Source organism: Elgaria multicarinata, chromosome 6 (assembly GCF_023053635.1).
Source record: "Elgaria multicarinata webbii isolate HBS135686 ecotype San Diego chromosome 6, rElgMul1.1.pri, whole genome shotgun sequence".
Classification (NCBI taxonomy): domain Eukaryota; kingdom Metazoa; phylum Chordata; class Lepidosauria; order Squamata; family Anguidae; genus Elgaria; species Elgaria multicarinata.
This window is the reverse complement of record NC_086176.1, coordinates 1,236,189-1,242,188: the sequence shown is the minus strand read 5'-3', so window position 1 is coordinate 1,242,188 and position 6,000 is coordinate 1,236,189. Positions and strand designations below refer to the sequence as shown.

General features: G+C 47.5%; 1 protein-coding gene across 1 annotated transcript in view; it reads left to right on the top strand.

Moving 5' to 3' along the window:
* Window positions 1-4,181: 4,181 nt before the first annotated feature.
* Window positions 4,182-6,000, top strand: part of NDST2 (N-deacetylase and N-sulfotransferase 2) — a 147,277-nt gene continuing 145,458 nt past the window's right edge. The window contains exon 1 of the mRNA XM_063128845.1: window positions 4,182-4,235. The gene's annotated coding sequence lies outside the window, so the exon portion shown is untranslated. The remainder of the gene's footprint in view (window positions 4,236-6,000) is intronic.

Sequence of the window (6,000 nt, the reverse complement as noted above, 5' to 3'; positions counted from 1 at the left end):
GATTGAGTGCACTGCCATCAATATGCTGATAACACTTACCTTGCTCACTCTTTACAAGGTGAAACACTGGCTGGAATAATGGACTGGATGAGGGCCAATATATTGAATTTCAATACAGACGATAGAGGTACTGTTAGTGGGTGGTTAAGCTATCTGGGCACATAGTGTTCAACCTGTTCTGGAAGGGGTTTCACTCCTCCAAAGGGAGTCTGTTTGATATTCAGAAGTACTCCTTGAAAACAATTATTCAGGTGAGAGTCTCTCTCCAATGTTATCTGCAATGAAGACTTGAGACAAAAGACTTCTGTGTCATCTTCCTATTTTTCCTTCAGCTTTTATATGTTTATTATCCTATGGACTGTCACAATGCTAGAACCCAGGTGTTACAAGGTAGTTTCTGTGAGCAGTACTGACTCCATTTTGAAACAACCCAAAACCCCACCTACAGACTGAGAGCATTCACAAAAGGCCTGGGTCAAGTAACCATTTCCTGATAGACTTCTTCAAATGCATTCCCCAGAGACAAAGGTAGGGGTAAAACTAAGCAGAATATGAATGCTGAATGGCAAGAGTCATACCTGGTCATACGCATGCTAATACAGCCCTGTTGCTGAACTCCAGGCTGCATCAAGTACAGCCATCATCCCAAATCACCCTTGTTTGTTCCCATAACAAGTAGATCTTTAGATTAGATCATACAAAAACCCTCAAGTTTGGGGGGAAGATGCAGGCTACCTCTCTCTCTCTCTTGAACCAGAAACACAGAGCATACTACACATTCCAGCTTACTCTTTTCCTCTTCACCTAAGACCAGGAGTTGCAACGCTCCCAAGTTCTGGTCTACAGGGAAGGGCTGCAGCTCAAGGAAAGGTATATTGCCTTTAAAGATTCCCTCTACTCTTTCCCCTGCTGTCTCTGTGTGTATGCTCCTAAGTCTCAAAAAGTATTTTTCAGTCTTGAAACTGCTTCTAAGCCTCTACTTGCTCAGCTAGCTTATGCCTTTGTATTTGTTTCAACCTCAATAAATGTGCCATTGTGGCGTTATCCCCTTCAGTGTTGTAAGTTTCTTGAGTAAGAATCGCCTTACTTAGCCACAGACGCTCTATTGCCATTCAGGACAGATAAAAGGAAGTACGTCTTCACACAGCACAGTTAAACTCTGAAATTCACTACCAGTAATGGCCACCAATTTGGATGGTTTTACAAGGGGGTTAGGCAAATTCCTGGAGGAGAAGGCTGTCAACGGACACAAGTCCTGATGGCTATGTACTACCTCCAGTATTGGAGGCAGTATGCCTATATGCACCAGTTGCCAGGGAACATGGATGGGGCCCTGTTGCACTTGTGTTCTGCTTGTGGGCTCCCGGTCGACTGTTGGTTGGCCACGGTGAACAGAATGCTGGACTAGATGGACCCTTGGTCTGATCTGGCAAAGCTCTACTTATGTTTTTATGATGGGAATTGGAGCCAAACAGTATCTAGTGTCAATCAATCAGTGGTGATCACACCACACATGTTGTAGTAGGAGACACAAACAATTTTTGATTTCTCAGCATGTATGCAAAAAGCTAAGTAAACCCATGTAGAATTTTCACACATGATGACACATGGATGTACTTTACTGTGTGCACATGTATGTTTTGTGCATTGGCCCACTCTAGTTACTTCAAACAAAATGTCTATATCAATGTTAAAAAATCATTCTGTTGATTTAGTCAGAATCGGCCAATGCACAAAACAGTGATTTAGAGGTAGAAGGTGAGAAGTGCTGAATAATACTGGCAATACTGTGTAGGGGGGTGGAAAATAAGCATCACAGACTTTCTCCCCACACCCTCTCCACGTCTCAGAATTATGCTTGCAAGCTGATTAGGACTGTACTGTCACCCATTTGAAGCATGTTTTTCAACTGCATTTTTCATTTAAACAGGTAGTCTTGACCTGTACTGAAAATGGGGTTCTGATTACAAAGTTGCCATGGAAACCTCATCTTTCTCACTCTCTACAGCCAGTTTTCTTCAGCTTGGGCTCTAAAAATGGAAGCAACCAACAGAAAGGGAGATAGCATCAGGGGTAAATGTGTAATTAGAACAATTTAGCCTCCTCCCCCCCCCCGCCCCATCTCTGAATGAAAGCCCAGCATTCTTTAGACCCCCTTCATCAGAATTGATTCTCTGGGTTCAGCAGTAACCTGTGTGTTCTTGCCTGACATCTAGCTATAGCCCAGGATGCTATGAGTCTACAGTGAGATGAATGTCTGTTCTGATGAAGATGACTAGTGCTGACAGTTGCAACAAATACAGCACAATCCTACACGTGTACTCAGATGTCCCATTGATCTCAGTGGGCTTACTCACAGGTAAGTGGTGTAGGGTTAAAGCCTAAATCAGTTTAACATCTAAAGTATTGCTGCTTGTTGAATGAAGCAATTGCTATGATCCTTCCCTTGAATTCTTTCTTATGTTTAGGTTGGTTTCCTTGGCTCCTCTGAACCAAAAGCCAAAGAGTTCTGAGGAAATGGTGTTTTGTTGAACACTGTAATTCACGGCTGTGGTGTTGTCACTAGGCAGTGTATAATCATGACCTTGGCAGTTGTTATATTTACTTTTCCTAAACCTGCCATTCTTGTGGCCTAGTTCCTGTGCCAAGGGACACCTCTGAAAGCCGCAACCAGCTATTTCTGTTCTAAATAAAATCTGATTTGGCAAATTGTGGAAATGCAGCTTAATTCAACAAATACAGTGAATCATCCCTGAAAAGGGGAACCTTTAAGTTCCGCTACCCTGAATAGTCTGTTGTATTGTTGTTAACTACCTGATAGACAAAAAAGTTTTAGTCTACATAAAATCGAATCATGAAAAATCCCGAAGGGCCAAAACATACAAATAGGTTTTACAGTACTTCCCTCTAAGTGCTCAGGTTTGGCTTTTGGGGAATCCATGATGGGAGAAAAATCCCATAATTCCTGCCTGTGTCATGATTATTCACTGTGTAGTGACAACACCACAGCTATGAGTGTTCGACAAAACACCATTTCCTCAGAACTCTCTGGCTTTTAGTGGATATCTAGCCCAATCCTATACTAACGTAGGTGGGGCTTCTCTGATGTGGAAATGAGGCCTGCACCTGACCTACGGCAGAGTCGTAAATGGGCGGTTTGACTTCAGGCGACCAGCGGTGGGCAGCAGTTTTTAAAACTCACAGGCTATGCATGGGGGAATTTAGCACAGTAGGGAGGAAGGTTATAACTCACCCTAATTCGGTTGTGCCAGATTTCTACTTACAGAGGGTTTTTTTCATACTAGGAAGCATCGGGAAATTGTTCTTCCCTCCTGCAGTCCGAAGTGCTGCACTCCAGCCTCCCACCTCATTCTGCTGTAGGAGAGGCTGCGGGGCGAGATTTGCAGCGTGGGGTGGAAGAAGGGGGCTGCATCGCTTCAGCCTGGAGGCGGTGGGGAGGAAGAGGAGGAGGAGGAGGAGGGGAGATCCCATTTTTGAATCCTGGGTTAAGAACTCTTGTGCACGAAAGCCGCCCTCCGCTATTGCGTTGCCCTGCCCGCTTCTTCCCGTGCTCCGTTTTGGTTTTCACACACAGCAGAGGTGGAGGAGAGCCTTTCCATCCGAGGTTCTGCTCCTCTTTGTCGGCACTTATCTCTGGGTGCAGCTGCTGGGATGACATAAAATGACGAAAATCGGGGGCCCTTTATTTCGCCCCCCCCCGGTACACTAAACAAATGTGTGCGCGCGCGTGTTTTGAAGGCCCTCCACGCTGACGACTGACACCGGAGCACCCTTCGCTGGGCGCCCCCGCACCTTTTCCACGGCTCCTTGAGCCCACGTACGGGACGCCGGCAGCCCGGGGCGGCGTTTCCAGGCTCAGCGGCAGGCAGGCAGGCAGGCAGGCCGGCCCTCCTCCTCTTCCTCCCTGCTTGCTTGCGGCCTGCAGCTCTGGCCCGGCGGAGGCGGGACCGGGAAGGCGGTGCGGTGGCCTCCTCCTCCTCCTCCTCCTCCTCGGCCTCCGCCTCCTGCCCGTGGCCCGGCCTGCCTCTTCCCTCCCATCCCTTCCAAGGGGAAGATGGCGGCGGCGCGGCGCGGCGGCGGCGGGCTTCGCGTGCGGCCTGAGGGATCCCTGGGGCCCGCGGGAGCTCGGCGGGGCCCCCGAACCGAGCAAGCCTTCCGGCGCTGAGGCGGGCGGACAGCTCCGGCCGGACTTGGGGTTTCCTTCGCGGAGGCAGGTGAGGGGCGGGAGGCACCGAAGCCGGCGGACGAGGCGGGCAGAGGGGCAGGCCACTTAGGGTGGGTCGAGGGGAGTGGGGACCTCGGAGGGCCGAGAAGGGAGCGGCAAGGGGAGGCCGCTGAGTGGGCGCGGGGTTTCGGAGGGCCCAGCCGCCCCAGTCCCAGGCCCCGGGGGCGGAGCACGGGCCGAGGCGAGGCCACGATCCTGACCCTGAAGCCGCTATCATGAGACGGCGCTGTGTGCGTATGGCAGCAGAAGCATCCGCTTGCCCAGAGGCGTGGTGATATTGAATAAACATATAAATATACTGCTACTACCTACTACTACTACTACTACTAATAATAATAATAATAATAAGCAACCGCAGCAGTAACAAGTACAACTTATATAATGCTTCGAAGCCATAACACTTGCAATATTTGTCTTGTTTCTGTCCTGCTTTCTCCCAGTGGTAGATGGCTTCTTCACCACAGCCTGAATGAGAGAAAGACTTGCGGGAAGCTACCCAACTGGGCTTTATGATTAAGTACTATGTATACATAATAGTTGTTTTCTTTAATTGCTCAAATCAATGATATTATATGAGTTTTCATATATTTTATTTATTTATTTATTGCATTTATATCCTGCCTTTTTCCCTGCAAGGAAACCAAGGCGGTGTCCGTAATCATCCTCCATCTCTCCACTTTATCCTCACAACAGCAACCCTGTGAGGTGGGTTTGGCTGAGGGTCTGTGACTGGCCCAAAGTCACCCAGTGGGTTTCCATGGCCGAGTGGGGACTAGAACCCGGATCTCCCGACTCCCAGTCTGACACTCTAGCCACTATACCACACTGGCTCTCCTTTAAAATAGAAGGAGCATTTACCTACCACGCCTGGGGATAGTATTGGCTGCCATGATAGGTTGTGAAAGAGAACCCACCCACCCCCAGGTCCTACCACATCTCTGCTCTGAGCTCACTGGGGCCACAGCTAGACCTAAGGTTTATCCTGGGATCATCCAGGGTTCGCACCTGCCTGAGCACTGGATCCCCTGTGTGTCACCTAGATGAACAGGTTTGACCCCTGGATGATCCAGGGATAAACCTTAGGTCTAGCTATGGCCTGGGTGACTTAGGCAAAGCTGTGCACTTCCAGTCCCAGTCCTCTCCCCCTCCCCATCCGTAAAGTGAAGATAATAATACTGACTTATCTTAGAAGGTTGTTATAAGGATTATTCTGAGGCAATGTATATGACCCTCTTTTAAAAGCACTATATAAATGTTAAATATTATTATTTACAAGTGTTTGTATTATTATTCACACCGGCCCTGTGAAGCAGGCTGAGAGAGTGAATGATGTATCCAATGCCACATAATTAAGCTGTTGTGACTGAGCAGGGGAGTCGAACACGGGCATCTTTTATTTTATCCCCTTTAATGCATCGGCTTTCCATTCAATAATCTGCACCACAATCTTTTATGGTAGATAAGAATTATTATCTCTATATTATAGAGATTAAGTTAAGTAGTGGTTTGCCTAAACTGCCCAGTGAGTTTATAACTGAAGTGAAATTGAGCTTAGGAAATAGACTGAGGGCCAATGCAGTTGCTAGAAAACTGTTGTAATAATAACCATATGTTGTAATCATAGTGCCAGTTCCATTTAGCAACCTAGCACTGTGTTTTGAACTGATTGCACTGTCTAAAGCATATTCAAAAGCAGTCCTTCATATAACAGATTGTAGTAGTTTAATCTGTAAGCAGGATACAGCCTAATCTCT